At 35.0% G+C, this 18053-nt stretch overlaps 1 long non-coding RNA gene across 1 annotated transcript; it reads left to right on the top strand.

Annotated features, from left to right (window-relative positions):
• The first annotated feature begins 12796 nt into the window (after positions 1 to 12796).
• LOC114291728 (uncharacterized) lies at positions 12797 to 17466 on the top strand. Its single transcript, XR_003639481.2, has 2 exons — positions 12797 to 13106; positions 17054 to 17466. It is a non-coding gene; the product is annotated as an uncharacterized LOC114291728 (long non-coding RNA).
• Positions 17467 to 18053: the final 587 nt, after the last annotated feature.

The raw sequence follows: 18053 nt of genomic DNA, 5'->3' as shown, positions 1-18053 counted from the left end.
AATAAGTGACACCTGCAACTGTGGAGGGACTATTTCATTGGTGGTTGGGTGCTAAGTTTAAAAAGCTATTGCTGAAAATCTAGAAGCTTGTATGTATAGCTATGCTCTGGTCAATATGGAATTAAGAACTGAATATATATTTAAAGCCTGTGAACCTAATTCGATGGAGTTAGCTAATATTGTGAAGGTAAGGATGGCAATTTGGGTAAAGTCTTATTGGCCAGAAGTGCCTTATTCAGTACACAAATTCGTGGAGTGTCTTAGCCAAATCAAATTTTGTCAAACTAATGGTGCTTGACTTGTTGGCTTGTTTTGGTTCGTTTTCTGTTTTCTACTTGGGTTGGTTTCTTACCAACTGTGGTGGGTGTTATTATATGATTGTGCTTCCTTCTTGGTGCTAACTTAGTTGAAATTGTTGGTTTCTCTTCTATTGATGTAATATCTATGTACTCGCGCCTCGTTTAGCATGCGAGAGTTTTAGTTTAAAAGTAAAAAAGTTATTAAAAAAACCAAATAGTCTATAACCTATACTAAAAAATCAAAGATTTTCTTTTCTTTCTACTTTTTTGCACATCTTTTCGTAAAAAATAAAAAAGTCATTCTAAACATAATAGTTTTTTTACCTCATTTTTTAGTCAAAAAGTTACTAAAATAGCATGTTTCCAAACGAGGCCTTAGAATGGTTATTTCATCAATAAAGGTTCTTTTCTATTGATGATGATAATAATAATAATAATAATAATAATAATAATACATATATATATATATATATAATTAAAAAAAAAAGGCAAACAGTGAGCTTGTTTCATAAAGGAATAATGTTATACAAAGTATCAAAATTTTACTCATTGATATGACACCTATTATATCATTGAAGTGAGTTATGTATTAATTCCTAGCAGTGTAATTCCATGAGGCATTTGTTAGTAAAAAAAGGTTAAAAAATTGTATGACATTTTCCTTCTAAAATATTAAAAATTTGTATATATATTTTTAACTTCATTGAGTCAATTTGTTATATTCCAAAATTTAATATTTTGTTTCTTGATTCATTGGGGTCATTTTGCTAAAACTCAAAACTGTTGGACAAAATTCCATATATATTTGAACAAAATTTGAAAGTCCAGTGGAACTAAACAATGAATAGCTCCGCCCACAAGCTACTAATTTAGAACAAATAATCCTACTGAAAACCATCACTAGAGCAATCCCACCTTTCATTTGTGATCTGAAAAACCTTGCCGCCATCAACCTTCAGTAAAATATCATTCCCGGACCGTTACCTACTGCCCTCTACAATTGTTCCAAGCTAGAACATTTAGACCTTTCCCAAAACTTCTTCATCAGCCACATTTCGGGCAACATTGATCGGATGTCGACAAGGCTCAATTATAGAAAATGCATCTAGGGTAATTTGAGTGAAACAATCTATTTAACAGTGAACGCTATTGTTTGATGCTTATGAATGATATTAATTTTTATCATTAATTTTTTTTGTTGACAAATCTTTAAACTTCATAATTTTTGATATGATCTTTGATCATATTTGTCAATCACATTTTGTTATCATTCATATTTGACATTCACATTTTGTTATTAACAAAATATGTTCAGACCAAAATATAAACCCAACTGTGTTCAGATCAAAGATGTTGGAACAATCTTCTATGTAAAGTAAATAAATTGAAACAAATCAAACAAATAAAAATAAATTACTTACATAATTTATTTTAAAGAAACGAATAAATAATTAAAAGATCAAATCGAGTGTGTGACACTATGTCCTTAAGACAGATTCGCCCCTCTACGATTCTTACGGAAAAATGACGTCTATCTCCTAGGATATAATGATCTTCACAAATTGTAGTAGCACTCCAAACAATTTGTACAGGAACAAAGCTTGTGTTCTATACTCTCCAAATTTCCCTAAAATAATATGAATAATAAATTGATGCAAGAGCAAAAGGAAGACAATATGATGATTTTTGGAATCGAAATCTACTAGAAATGATGTGGTATTTATAGGCAAAATAGGTGACCTTTAGATCTATCCGAACAAGTACAAAAGGGATGAATAGATCTATTTTCAAACTGGAACAGGTGCAAACACTTTTCAACAGATAACTGCAACAATTTTGAATCTGTCCAGCTGTTGGCAATTTTATAACTATTTAGACAGTTTATTTGTTGTGGAATTCAGACTTGGAAGAGGCACAGTTTTTGGACAAAAAATTTGAATTCAAATAATTTCCTACAATAATTAAAAATATTCAAATAAATTTTGTCCAAAAAGTTAATTTTAGAATCGACCCGACCCATAACACACACCCACATCTGGCACTACTCGGCCTGGCCGGCAGCGGCAACGGCGCGCACGCACATGTGTGGTGGTTTGAGCCAAGGTTCACTTTATCCATAACTTCTCCCTTCTACAAACTTGGGATACCCCTTGGGGCCCAACCCAAGTGTTGCCACCTAGAACTTATATACACACATAAGTTATCTTAAGTTTCTAATGTGGGACAAGCCTTACAAGGAAACCCACATTTTATTCTTTATTTGTCCATTCCACAAATCCGAAAACGACGTCAACTTCCCATTCACTCATAAATGGTTTTGACGAACCGTTTGTACCCTGTGACTTGCCATGCAACAATGAACACGTCACCTCTTTGGACCTACCTCAAAAGACGTGTAGACTCCACTCAAATTTGGGCTCAAAATTAGCCCAAAATAAGCCTATAAAAACCATAAATCCCAATAATCCCCCATGTGAATGGAATTTGACGGAGAGAAAATGCAACAACATGATTTAATTACAGAGAGTACAGAAATTTGGAATATTCTGCAAAGAATAGGTAGCTTTTGGCTTTAAATCTTCCCTTGTGAGACACTATCAGATTTACTAGCTAACTACTGAACATGATGTCTTGAACTATTCAACCATTTGTGTAAACCAAGACAATAGAACTCACACAGAATATTACCAGATACAGTTTAGTTCTCACTATTATGTTCGTTTTAGCCCTGAACAACCTGGTCTTTCATGAGTACTGTAGAGAATTGTAGCCCTTCACAAATCTCATAGAACTGGCCCAGTTCACACTCATATAGGTGATTCATATGAAGAGTATCCTGCCATACTCCACTAGGTATACCTAGATATAAGAATCATTAAAAGTATTACCTAACCTAAAACGCTGCAGATATCACTATTTCATCATAGAAATAGGTAGGAGTTTTTGACTCTCCAGTGATCCTTATAAGTCATACACAACTCGGTTGTCCCTTTGAACCTAGATCTTGGGATCTCCAGTCAACTAGGTTGGGTTGCCGTTGTGGTAACTCTTATTTAATAGGCTTAAGTCCCATTTCCCTCGATGATGTCTCAACTAACTCTCTTGCTAATCCTTTGATTTGTGGATCCGCTATGTTATCTTTAGACTTCACATATTCAATGGAAATAATTTCATTAGAAAGTAGTTATCTTACGGTGTTATGTCATCAACGAATGTGTCGCAACTTACCATTACAAATATGACTCTGTGCTCTACCTATTGCTGATTGACTATCACAATGTATGCATATAGCAAGCAACGGTTTTGGCCACATTGGAATATTTTCTAGGAAGTAACGAAGCCATTCTGCTTCTTCCCCAGCTTTATCTAAAGTTATAAATTCTGATTCCATAGTAGACCTAGCAATGCAAGTTTGTTTGGAAAATTTCCAAGATATAGCCGCACTACCAAGAGTAAAGACATACCTACTGGTGGATTTTGAGTCTCTAGTATCCGATATCCAGTTTGCATCACAGTATCCTTCAAGTACTGCTGGATATCTAGTATAATTAGGCCCAATGTTATGAGTAAATCGAAGATATCTTAGAATCCTTATAATTGCTTTCCAATGTTCTACTCTTGGATTACTCGTATACCTACTTAATTTACTTACTGCATAAGCTATATCCGGGCAAGTGCAATTCATTAAGTACATTAAGCTTCCAATAATTTGGGCATACTCTAATTAAGAAATACTTTCCTATACATTCTTAGAAAGAAACAAATTAATATCCACAGGTGTTTTAGCAAGATGATCATCATCTTTACTTAATTTGTCAAGTATTTTTTTAATGTAATGTGATTGAGACAAAGCATAACCTTCTGATGTTTTGGTGATTTTCATACCAAAAATTACATCAGCAATCCCCATGTCCTTCATGTCAAAATATTTATTCAACATTTTCTTAGTAGTTTTAATCATATCATTATCACTACCTATGATGAGCATATCATCCACATAAAGACATACTATAACATAACCTCGCTTGTGCTTTTAATATAAACACATTTGTCACATTCATTAATTTTGAATCCATTTGATATCATTGCTTTGTCAAATTTCTCATGCCATTGCTTTGGCGCTTGTTTTAAACCATATAATAACCAATTTACACACTTTCTTTTCTTTTCCTAGAATAGAAAATCCTTCTAGTTATTCCATGTAAATTTCTTCATCTAACTCACCATTTAAGAAAGCAGTTTTCACATCTATTTGTTGAATTTCTAGACTATACAAAAATGTAATGGCAATTAGCATTCTAATGAATATTATTCTGGTAGCTGGTGAGTATGTGTCAAAGTAATCAAGACCTTCTTTTTGTGCATATCCTTTGACCACAGGTCTTGCCTTGTATTTGTCAATTGATCCATCCGCTTTTATTTTTCTTTTGAAAATCTACTTGTATCTAAGAGGTTTACAACCTGGTGGCAAATCCACCAATTCCTAAGTGTGATTTTGCAGGATGGATTCAATTTTGCTATTTATAGCTTCTTTCCATAAAGAAGTCTAAAAACTGGACGTAACTTCTTTAAAAGTTAAAGGCTCATTTTCTAACAAAAATATTAGAAAATCTGGATCAAAAAAGTGCTAGCACGTTTACTACGCCTAGGTTCCTCTTCCTCATTTTGATCTATCTCTTGCTCTTGTTCTTGATCATGTTCTCTATCCTAACTAGTAATAGCATCATGAGATCTTTTGTTAGTACTAGTCTCTTGTCCAGTTTTATTTGGAAACACATGTTCAAAGAAAGACACATTCCGAGATTCAATAATAGTATTTACATGCATTTCGGAATGTTCTGACTTATGAATCAAAAATCGATATGCACTACTATTCATGGCATAACCAATGAAAATGCAATCAACAGTTTTAGAACCTATCTTAGTCATTTTAGGATTAGGAATAGCCAATTTAGCCAAACACCCTCACACTTTTAAGTATTTGTAGGATGGTACTCTCCCATGCCACAGTTCATAAGGTGTTCGATTCACTTTTTTCCGAGGTACTTTGTTTGGAATATAATTAGCAGAAAATATTGCTTCACCCCACAAGTTCTGAGGTGATCCAAAACTTAGTAACATGGCATTCATCATTTCCTTTAAAGTCATATTTTTCCTTTCAGCAATTCCATTTTGCTGAGGTGAGCAAGAAGCGGTGGTTTGATGAATTATTCCATGTTCTTTACAAAACTCACCAAAAGGTGATTCACATTCACCACCTCTATCATTTCTAAGTTTTTTTTTTTAATTTTCTTACCAAGTTGATTTTTAACTTCATTCTTATATTGAATGAAAATTTCCAAAGCTTCATCCTTAGTTCGAATGAAATAAACATAACTATATCTAGTATAGTCATCTATAAAAGTGATAAAATATTTTTTCCCACCTCTAGTTTGGATTGATTTAAAATCACAGATGTCACTATGAATTAATTCAAGTGAGATTTCGTACTTCTTTCAATTGTATGAAAAATGAGTCATGGATAATTTTGCCTCAACACAAATTTCACATTTATGATTTAAATCAATGTCAAATTTAGGTAAACATTTCATATTAATTAATCTACGCAAAGATCCATAATTAACATGTCCAAGTCTACCATGCAATAAATTTGAAGACTCAAGCAAGTAAGAAGAAGACCTATTTTTATTAATAACAGATGGTACAACAGTTATTACATTTAGTTTGAAAAGGCCACCAGACATGTAATATTTTCCTACATGCATCCCGTTTTTTGTAAGTACAAATTTGTTACTTTCAAAAACTAACCTAAACCCATTTTTACTCAACAGACATCCAGAGACTAGATCCTTGCGAATGTCCGGTATATGCAGCACATTATTGAGAGTAAGTTCCTTTCCAGATGTCATCTTCAGAATAATCTTTTCCTGTCCTTCAACTCTAGAAGTCGAAGAGTTACCTATAAAAAGTTGTTCACTGTTGTCCACTATAGAATAAGATGTGAACATCTTTTTGTCAGCACAAATATAGCGAGTAGCACAAGTGTCCACCCACCATTTTTTAGAATTTTCGACAAGGTTTGCCTTGAAAACAACTGCAAAAAGATTTATGTCATCAACACCATTGGAAATTTTATTCACTTCGGTCATATTGGCTTGAGCAACCTTCTTGCTTGATCTTCCTTTGCCTCTGTATAAATCAGTTCCTAAGAATTTCTCTGGCTTTTCACTGTGATTCACTAACATAGTCACAACATGAGGAGGAGTTGGCGCAATTGCAGCCACCATACCAGTACTAGTTCGAACATTAGTTTGACCAGTTTCTGTAACTATGAATTCTAAATTATAAAACAAAATTAGAATAAGAATTTTTATACTACACAAAAAATTAAACCAAAATCACATAATTAAATTCTGTAAAAATAAAAGAAACGATAATTGTAACTTTTATTTCCAATTAATTTGAAAATAAAATAAAATTTTATTTAAACAAATTAATTCCACACAGAAAATTAAATTTATGTAGCACTTCAAAAAATAAAATATTGAAATAGAATTTTAATTAATGAAAACTCAGAAATAATTTTTGGAAACCAAAATTAATTTTTGACCAACTTTACAAATAAATATTCTGAATTGTTAATGACTACTAGTATATTACTACAAGTTGTCATAGAAAATAAATAGTATATTACTGTTATTTTTCAAACAGTATATTACTATTATTTATTTTTCCAAGCAAAATATTATTTTGTAAAACCACAGAAAATTAATTTCTGTAAGAAGAAGAAACGAAGAAAATGAAAAAAACGAAAAGATTTTGTTTAAACAGAAGAATTCAAATATGTTCTAAGATTGTTGGAACAATCTTTTGTGTAAAGTAAATAAGCTGAAACAAATCAAACAAACAAAAATAAATTACTTACAAAATTTATTTTACCGAACCAAATAAACATTTAAAAGATCAAGTCGAGTATGTGACACTCTGTCCTTAAGACAGAATCGCCCCGCTATGGTGCTTATAGAAAAATAGAGTTTATCTCTCAGGATACAATGATCTTCACAAATTGTAGTAGCACTCCAAACAATTTGTACGGCGAACAAAACTTGTGTTCTATACTCTCCAAATTTTTTCTAAAATTATATGAAGAATAAATTGATGCAAGAGAGTAAAAGGAAGGCAATAAGATGATTTTTAGAATTGAAATCTATTGGAAATGATGTGGTAATTATAGGCAAAATAGGTGATCTTTAGATCTGCCCGAACAGGGACAAAAGGGATGAATAGATCTATTTTCAAACTGGAACATGTACAAACAGTTTTGAACAGATAACTGCAGTAGTTTTGAATCTGTTCAACTGCTGGCAGTTTGATAACCGTTTAGACAATTTATTTGTTATGGAATTCGGACTTGGAAGAGGTACAATTTTTGAACAAAAAAATTGAATTCAAATTTGAATTAATTTCATTTTGAAATTCAAATAATTTCCTGCAAGAATTTGAAAAAATTCAAATAAATTTTGTCCAAAAAATTAACATTAGAACCAACCTGACTCACAACCGTGCCTAGAGGGCGGCGGGGCGGGTGCGCACGTGTGATGGTTTGAGCCAAGGTTCACTTTGTCCATAATTCCTCCCTTCTACAAGCTTGGGGTGCCCCTTGGGGCCCAATCCTAATGTTGACACCTAGAACTTATATACACACATAAATTCTCTTAATTTTCCAATGTGGAACAAGCCTTATAAGGAAGCTCACATTTTATTTTTTATTTGTCCATTCCACGAACCCGAAAATGATATCAACTTCTCATTCACTCATAAATGGTTTTGACGAACCATTTGCACCGTGTGACTTGCAATGCGGCAATGAACATGTCACCTCTTTGGATCCATCTCAAAAGACGTGTGGACCCTACTCAAATTTGGACTCCAAGTTAGCCCAAAATAAGCCTATAAAAACCATAAATCCCAACAAAAGATCGTTTCACAAACCACTTGTCTGAACAGATTGGGTGATTGTGGGTTAAATTATCAAACATCTAGGAATCAGGGATACAGAAATGGGATATGGTGATATGGATACGGCAATATGTCAAAATATGAAAAAGTAAGATATGGATAAGAGGTGTACATTTGTAAAAAAAAAAAAAAATATTTTTTATATTTTTAATAATGTAATATGCATAAAAATAAAACCTAAAGAAAATTAATAAATAAAGAGAGGGATTCCTATTAAATAAAGAAATATGGTAAACTATCAATAGGTTTTAATAGTTGGACTTAATTTCCATCAAGTCCTATTAAAAATAAGTTCTAGTAAAATCGTTGCTAAAAATAATTTTTTGTGACGATTTTTTTGCATATGTTGCTAAAATTTGACAATTAGTAACTTTTTTTGTCACAATTTTTATAAATCGTTGCTAATACTTACAATTAGTGAGTTTTTTTTTTTTTTTTTTTTTGTGACGAATCTTTCAAATTGTCACTGAAAGTTGAAAATTAGTGACTTTTTTGTGATGCTTTCTTTAACTATCGTTGAAAATTAATAATTAGTGATGTTTTTTAATAGTATTTGATGAAAATCACTATTAATTCTCACAGGACCTATTGAACAATAAGTCCACATATTAGGGCTTACATGTAATTCCCCCAAAGAAATACTAATATTAAAGTTCCTAAAATTAAAAATTTGGTAAAGAAATACTTATATTAAAACAATGTAGGGGAAAAAAAATGGAAAAAAAATTAAATAAAGCAACCTAATAGATAAGGGGGAGGGGGAGGGAAGAAATACTTACATTAAAACAGTGTAGGAAAAAAAAAAAGTGGAAAAAAAATTAAATAAAGCAACCTAATAGATAAGGGGGAGGGCGGAAAGAACAAGAGCGAAGAGTATTGACCATTGAAAAAATATAAATGCAAAATAACAAAGATATTGAAAAAAAAAATTATATACTTATTTGGCATATTAAAATATGAAAAATTAAAAAAAAAAAAAAATTAGATACTTATTTGGCGTATCCCCATGTATCTTGTCGTATCTTTCAAGTATCTTTCGCATATCCCTCTCATATTCGAAATTTACAAAAATAAAATAAAAATAAAATAAATTAAATACATATTTTCCATATTCAATACATAGCTTGTCATATCAAATGCATATCTATATCCGATATATATATCTAATACTCATACCATATATTTTTTAGAATATCTGTGCTTTATAGTCAAACATGTGGTGTGGTGGGTGCCCATAGATGGCACTTTCATCTCCCAGGTCTTTTGATTTAGTCCGAGTCAGTCAAGTATCATGCAATCAGTGGTGAGTTTTTACCTAGGTGGTCTCACAGTGGGTCTAAAAGCATAAGACAAAAATAAGTTTGGTACATGTGCTTTGTTTTTCATTTTTGAATAAATTATCAATAGATGTTAATAATTAGTCTTAATTCCTATTAAATTCAATTGATTCATCGCACAAAGTTGATCCTATCAAAATCATTGCTTAAAATTGACAATTAATGACACTTTTTGTGACTTTTTTCGATGTGTTGCTAAAAACCAACAATTAACAATGCTTTCTAAATGTCACTAAAAACTAATAATTAGAGATATTTTCTGTGATGTTTTTCTAAAGATGTCGCTAAAAATTAGGAGTACTTACCAATCAGTCTTATTAACTAGACTTATTTACTTACAGGTCCTAACTGATAAATTTATTACTATAAAAATAAGAGACTGATAAATTTATCACTGTAAATTTATTCATAAAAACGAAAGACTGATAAAATAAGATTTAATGGGTAACAAGTCTTAAAAGTAGGACCTATTGGTAATTTTTCCTAAAAATTAACAATTAACAACTTTTTTTATGACGAATTTTTAAAATTATCTATAAAAATTGATAATTAGACTTTTTTTTTATAAAAATGTCGCTAATTATCACAAAATTTATAAGACAATAAGTCCATCTATTAGAATGTAGATAGTCCCCTTAATTTTTTAAGAACACTACTTTCAAACGAGTCTCAGAGCCATGCCCTAGTGATGTATATGCAAGCATTATTTAGGTGCTTGTGAGGAAAATGTTGGGATACTACAATATTTATGAATTTTAGGGATCAAACTCTCTAATAGTACAAATTTTATTACAAAAAATAATTAAGAGATTATTTCATGTTGTCACTATAAGCCCGTCTCAAAAAGTCAAATAAACAGACTTTTAAAAATAAAATTATGAAAATGTCACTAAAAGGATATTCGTTCGCAAGTGTTCAATGTCATTGATAAAAATACAATAAAAAGGCACTTTTAGTAACTACAATACTTCGTTCCTAAGTGTTCAATGTCTTAAAATGTGATTTTTTTTTCTCTAAGTTTTTATCACTATAACTTTAATTTATTATAAATCCTTAAAAAAAGAAAAAAGAAAAGAGAAGGATGACGGTCTATTTTTTAAAACATATTTAGCATCTATTTTTCCATGTGATAAAATAAAAATATTACAATTATCAGATTGATCTAATCTTTTTTATGAATATGTATGCAAAGGATCCTATAAAATAAATAATTTAAATCATTGAAATGGGATTCATAATAAACCCATAGACCTAAATAATTTATTCAAAAATCTAAACTAAGGGATGTTTAATCCTTTTATAATAATATTCTATATATTGTGTTCTGTTTGGGCATTATAATAGTTTAATGAATCCCACCATTTTTTTTTCTTTTTTCTTTTTTTTTTCTATTATCAATAAATTGAGATCATAAACAAAAACATAGCAAAAAAAAAAAAAAATTGAATGAAAGCATTACAACATTATTGATTCCACAGTCCAAAGAAAAAGGAACACACAAAAGAAATAAATTTGCCTCGTTGAATAATGATAGGACCAAGAATTTAGATAAAAAAGTTGATTAATAAAAATTAGGGAAAATCGGTCTAGGGTCCCTCTCCCACTTTTCGTAATGGAAGAGATCCACAAAATTATTTTTTGATGTCTAAGGTCCTAAACATATATCTGACAAATTTCAGTCAAACCCATTGACACCCCTCTCTCTCTCTAACGATCTGCGTTCCAGGTAACATAATTTAAAAGAATACTTTTGGTGTGAAAACATAACATCTACTACCTATCTGAAAATCAACCATTGATTTCCTAGATTTTAGCAGAAATTTTCACCAGACTCTTATTATCTGTCAGAAGTCATGATTCAATGGGCAACATTGCAAAGTTTTTTTTTTTTTTTAATTGAAAGGTAGGCTTAAATTAGTCTTCTGTCCTACTTAAAAGAAACCTAAATTACATCATACCTGTAATGCGCCTGTTTGGGTCAAAGACGAGCATTTTCTCCAGCAAATACCAAAAACATAATTTCTCTGGGTTGTTGTTGTTGTTGTTGTTGTTGTTGTTTTTTTTTTTTTTGGTGATGCAGAAAATTTTTCTGGTTAGATGTGAATGAGAAGAAAAGTAGAAAAACTCATCCAGAGAAATTTGGTCCAGAGAAATTCGCCTGGTCACTGTTCATAGAATTTCTCTAACCAATTTTCTCTGGACTGAAATTTCTCTGGACCAAATTTCTCTGGGCCAGAATTTCTCTGGACTGAAATTTCTCTGGACCAAATTTCTCTGGGCCAGAATTTCTCTGGATCAATTTTCTTTGGACTGAAATTTCTCTGGACTGAAATTTCTCTGGACCAAATTTCTCTGGGCCAGAATTTCTCTGGACCAATTTTCTCTGGACTGAAATTTCTCTGGATCAAGGTTGAGGGACCTTAGACATTATGAAAATATTGTTGATGGACCTTAGACATTATGAAAATATTTGGTGTCCTTTATGCTATAAAATCATAATACCAGGGACCTGAAAAAAAATACCCCTAAAAATTATTGTATGATCTAAGAATTTAGATTCTCTATAGCGCAACACTGTATAATATCAAAATGATACATTGTATAATGATACATTGCATCAAAAACGAACACACAAAAAGGCTTATTTTGAGAAGATAGTAAAAAGTAATTTTTTGACTTTTAACCAAGTTTTTGGTTTTTTTAGACAAATGATTTGAAAATTTGGTAAAAAGTGACTTTTGACTTTTTTTATTAATGTTTGTTTATGATGTCAAATCATAATAAAATGACCAAACTATTCCCATTTATTTAAAATATTTATATGAGGATAAAATTATAATTTCACCGTTGGCTAAAAATCAGCTTCCCAAATAAAAAAAAAAGACAAAAAAATTAACTTTTAACTTTTACTCCAAACCAAAAAAAGTGACTAAAAATTAACTTCCCAAAATAGTCCAAAGAAATAAAATTTTCCACGTTGAATAATGATAGGACCAAGAATTTAGATAAAAAGGTTGATTAGTAAAAATCATTGTATGATCTAAGAATTTAGATTCTCACACTGTATAATACATTTTGTACTGCATCAAAATGACATCGTTTTGTTTACTATTTAAGACAAAGTAGCTCCCTCTGACAACCACCCACCCTACCCTGAACCCTGCCAAAGCCACCTCCTCTCTCCACCCTACCCCCAACCCACCAGCTTTGGCGATCACTCTACCGTGAAGACCGACGAGATCGAGAGAGAAAAGGGAAAGGAGGGTGGATCAGTAGGTGGCGACTGTTGCTGCGGCGATGCGCGACGTAACCAGAGAACCGATTATTGAACCGATCCAAGGTCTGAAGGTTCAAAAGAGAGCCGAGATCCAGCAAAATTTCACCAGAGATATTGTTTTGCAACAATCTACACAATACACACAAACTGACACATCAGAATATATATCACAAGGTTAGATATCACTCTAGCAGACGAAGAACACCTTGAATCCACAAAAAACAAAGAATTCTCAAAGAGAATTTGAATTATATTGAATAGAAGTTGATTTGCCCTAAATCATATATCCTTATATAAAATGAACGAAGTCCTAACTAGACAACAAAACAAGGAACACAAAAATAAATAGAAAATTTCCAAAAATAAAAGAAAATTGAGCTAAACCCAAATCTGAATACCAAGAAACAATAGAAACGTATCAAAATAGACGACGCTAAAAATGGACATCTCAAAATAAAGCTATTGCAAAAACGAAGCTTTCCTAAAACAGAAAAATCACTAATTTGAGAGCTTTGTTGAATTCACCCCATGTGAAGGAGGTGATGCTCTTCCATGGGAACACACCTTGGTCAACAATGGAAGGCCACCAACCATCTTGAAGAGTCAAGGATGGAGGCTGCCCAAAGGCTCTCCCACCTACTCCCTCACCTATAAATGGAGGTTGAGAGGAGAGAGCAAAATGTGAGCAAACCGTGAGACAACAAAGAGAGTGAGAGATGTGAGGCGGAGAGACCGTCTCCCTCGGTGTGAGCGAGGGAGACGGGTGAGTGGCTGAGTGAGGAGAGTGTGAGCTCCTCCTCTATTGTAATCTTTCTGTAATCTCCTCATTGGTATAGTGATAACCGGTTACTCTCCCGTGGACGTAGGCATTGGGCCGAACCACGTAAAATATTGTGTCTCCTTGTGTGTGGGTGTGTATTTCTGCTTGTTTTGATTTCTATAAGGTCTTGGGCGGGATCCCAGATCCCAACAAGTGGTATCAGAGCCTCGTCGGTGGCGTTTCGGAACAAAAACAGCGTGTTGTCCGAAACTGCCCAGAAATCAAGTTACTCGAAATCAGGTTTTGAGCATACCAGGAGCAAGGGCTCGAGAAGAGGAGTCCAACCATATAAAGCAGACACCCAGAGGAGTTGGCACGCGCCCCCACGCGCCGCCTGAAGAAGGAGCGTGAGTCCCAGTCTCGGCACGCGCATCCACGCGCCGTGAAGGCAGACGGCGCGTTGGCCCAGTCGCATGCACGCGCCCCACGCGCGGATGAAGGAAGAAGACGAGTGGGAGAGGCGCGTGTATGGCACGCGCATGCCACGTCATCAGCCACGTCAGCTGCCACGTCATCCGCAGGAGGAAGAATCCTGTGTTTCGCGGCGAAGGTACAGCCGCAGATCTGAGGCGTACAAAATGTTTTGGCTACATCGAAGCCATTTGGAGTCCGTTTTTGGTGATCCAATAGTGGTTCCCGACTATTTGGAGTATTCCGGACACATCCGTACGGTCAGATTTTGGAGATGGAGTTTCTGTAAAAAGAAGGCAGATTAAAGTGGCAGACGGCGTTAGGGACAGTGGACGGAATATTCTGTTGGAACACGGAATATTCCCTGAACTTCTGAAAATTTCAATTTGGCCCAACATTTTCAGAAAATTGTGGTGTGGCCCAGCTTTCGGGGATAGTTTTCAGTGAGGTCCCTGGAAATGCAGCGAAGGTTGGTTCTAGCTAAACGGACCGCTCCGGACGCAACCGCGAGGTCAGAATAGTGAAATTCTGAACGGTTTGGAAAGATTGTCAAAACATGGGTGTTTGCCATCTTCAATACTCGAAGGAAGGTTGCCGGATATTGTGGAACGCTGCGGATTCACTGAAGAGGTTAGAATGGGCAGATTCTGACCAGATTGGACAACCAGATACAGATTGAGATAGATCATTGAAGACCAGAGGAGATCAGGCTTGATCAAATGGCAGATCGAGGGAGATCAGGATTGGTCAGGGGCGATCAGAGGATTGCAGACATGATTATCTCAAGATCAAAGGTCTAGGAAAGTTCTGTCAAAAAGACACTGTCTAAGGAGACTGGTTCTTAAGTGGGACCGGTTGTGACCCCACCAGTCTTTCCTGGGAACTTTCCTGGTTGTTGAGGTGATCGGAGGATCTGGTTCAATCAAAAGAGAAGACCATTCATCGACGGATAGATGATTTGGCAACCAGTACAGGCTCAGGGAAATACTGTGGCTGTTGGAGCTACTGTATACGAGAAGGTACTAATGGTATGTGGACATGTAGAACAATAGTTGCAGAGGAGCATACTAAGCGCAGAAGTACAATTGCAGACGTGCAACAGTGCAAGGGTACGCTAGAGTGTCGTACAGAGGCGCGAGAAGAGTGTGCAGCAGCGGGTTGTTGACAGTTCACAGGAACTTCCAGACAGAGAAATTGAGACAGGTAAAACGCAAGAGTGCGTGCCAAGGAGTGGCAAGTCTTATTTCTCTATGGTGGTTTCTTTAGTTCCATGGTAGCAGATGATAGAGTTGATGTAGATCTCTCAAGCAAGCTTGACGCAGGGAGACCAGAAGCCATGGGTGCGAGCACTATGCACGGAGTTGCATAGTGGTAACTTGTACAGACCGGTGGAAGTTGTCTTGACAGAAGGGCTAACTGTCAAACATCAGTACGGACAAGTGAGACAGAACCGAACATCAGGGATTGCAGCACAGACAACAAGCGTATGTGGAAACGCCAGGAGGTTGTTCAGAAGTGCAGAAGGGCAAAGGCTGGTTGTTCAGAAATAAGCTCCGAGCAAGGAAACTTGAGGATGTTGATGTGTCAAACTCTGAAGTTTTCTAGTTGCTCCAGTGTTCATCATGCAAGGAGTTGCATGATAGTCAAGGGCATCCAAGCAGGGGGTGCAGGACATCCAATCAGGGGGTGTCGGATATCTTGGTTGCGCAAGTTCAAGCATAGCAGGTATAGACATCCGAGACAGGAAGCATGGAAGAGATCTATGGGAGATAGGAGCAGTGGCTCTCTCCAAATCAGAGAGTGGTGTGAGTTGAGTTGAGGATGTAGGATTCCCTCCTCCTCTTGTATCTCTGGTGTTTTATCTCTAGCTTCAGGGGATGCAGCGTCTCAGTGAGGAGATGCAAACTATGTTGAATTTGGGCGTGACAAGATTAGCAGCAGTATGTGCAGTGGATCACCTCACATGGGTTGAGGGGGTGATTTGTTGAATTCACCCCATGTGAAGGAGGTGATGCTCTTCCATGGGAACACACCTTGGTCAACAATGGAAGGCCACCAACCATCTTGAAGAGTCAAGGATGGAGGCTGCCCAAAGGCTCTCCCACCTACTCCCTCACCTATAAATGGAGGTTGAGAGGAGAGAGCAAAATGTGAGCAAACCGTGAGACAACAAAGAGAGTGAGAGATGTGAGGCGGAGAGACCGTCTCCCTCGGTGTGAGCGAGGGAGACGGGTGAGTGGCTGAGTGAGGAGAGTGTGAGCTCCTCCTCTATTGTAATCTTTCTGTAATCTCCTCATTGGTATAGTGATAACCGGTTACTCTCCCGTGGACGTAGGCATTGGGCCGAACCACGTAAAATATTGTGTCTCCTTGTGTGTGGGTGTGTATTTCTGCTTGTTTTGATTTCTATAAGGTCTTGGGCGGGATCCCAGATCCCAACAAGCTTGAGTGAAGGAATTTGGCTAAAATCCACCATACATTATCCCCAAAGTGGTGATGACTTTGATTTAAAAGCTATTTCCATTTAGAATACCAAATTTGAGATAATTCCAAATTCGTTACAAAAGTGTCACTATTATCCTCAATTTGACTCTTCCTTACCCTTTGTTGATCCAATTGTTCAACGAGTTCATCATCTACTTGTTCTACATCACAAACCCATCTCAAAAATTGGACAACTTGAATTAAGTATATAGGGAGAGAAGGAAACAAATTGGGGTGTGAAAACTTGGGAACACAAGCATAGATCTTTTATGCCATATATGCTCTGATTTTAGATTTGGAAGGCTGGCTATTATCCTTAACAGAGTTCCTGATTATTTCAATGGTTGTGTTTTGATTAGTGTTTTGGGGTTCTGGGTTTAAATTTGATTTTGCTTGTGTGATCTAGGTTGTGTCTGTTTATTGCAGTCACTGTCTGGGATCAGATGCAGGGAGAACAGAAGGGAACTTTTGGGCCTGAACAATGGCTCAACAGCAGACAATAAATCAAAGAGAGCCAACCATGGAAACAACAATTGGGGGATTTGTTGAAGAGAAAGTTATTGAGCTTGGGACAGAGGTGGTGTTGCAAAGATTGACGTTGGCAGAGGAAGCTTGGAAGCTTGGAGAGGATGCCATAGTCGTTGTGGGTTTCATGAGACCGGAAAAAAAAAGAAAAAAAAATACACAACGTCATTTATTGTGTGCATTACAGAGAATGAACTATAGGAAATCCAAACTCATGATCACGATGTAAATTCAATTGTTACATTGTCAGATCCACACTTAAAATAAATTTTAATTGCATAATATTTTTCTTGATACGTTTTTTAAAGTTAGTTGGTAGTTGGCACCGTAAGTTTCTTTTCTCACTTTTACCATTGACAAAGCTTTTCACAATATAAACCCAACTATCAGAAGTTTCGAAACATCTGCCTTTGCCACACCAATGCAACCTTCTCTCCACCATCACTACTCCAAACCTCAACTTTGCTAGCTATGGACCACCTAAAAATAGTCAGAATCTTTTTTAGAGTAATTTTTCTCGAAGTGATCTTAAAGTGCTCGGGTTAAGGTTTATAAGTTAGAAGGTGAAATAATTATTTCACCCTTAACTTTTATAGAATTAAATCTCAACTGTCCAAAAAATACTCTTAAGACCACTCTTCAACTCTTCATCAAAGATTGAAAAATCCCAAAAACAATCAAGAATTTAAGAGAGCTCCAGGACTTGACAAACAAGAACTTGACTGTACCAATCCAAGTAACTTGTTTCTACTGAAGAATTTAACAACACCGTTTTACCTCTACAAAAGTCAATTGAGTGGGGCAACTCATCGGCCCATTGAAGCTTTGAAAGATGGAGGTAATCAATTTATCCGAAAACAACTTGAACAATACTGCATGAC

The sequence above is a fragment of the Camellia sinensis genome, chromosome 13 (genome assembly GCF_055761805.1).
Source record: "Camellia sinensis isolate YWXY chromosome 13, ASM5576180v1, whole genome shotgun sequence".
Classification (NCBI taxonomy): Eukaryota; Viridiplantae; Streptophyta; class Magnoliopsida; order Ericales; family Theaceae; genus Camellia; species Camellia sinensis.
The sequence above is the reverse complement of the archived record's forward strand: the minus strand, read 5'-3'. Positions and strand labels throughout refer to the sequence as shown.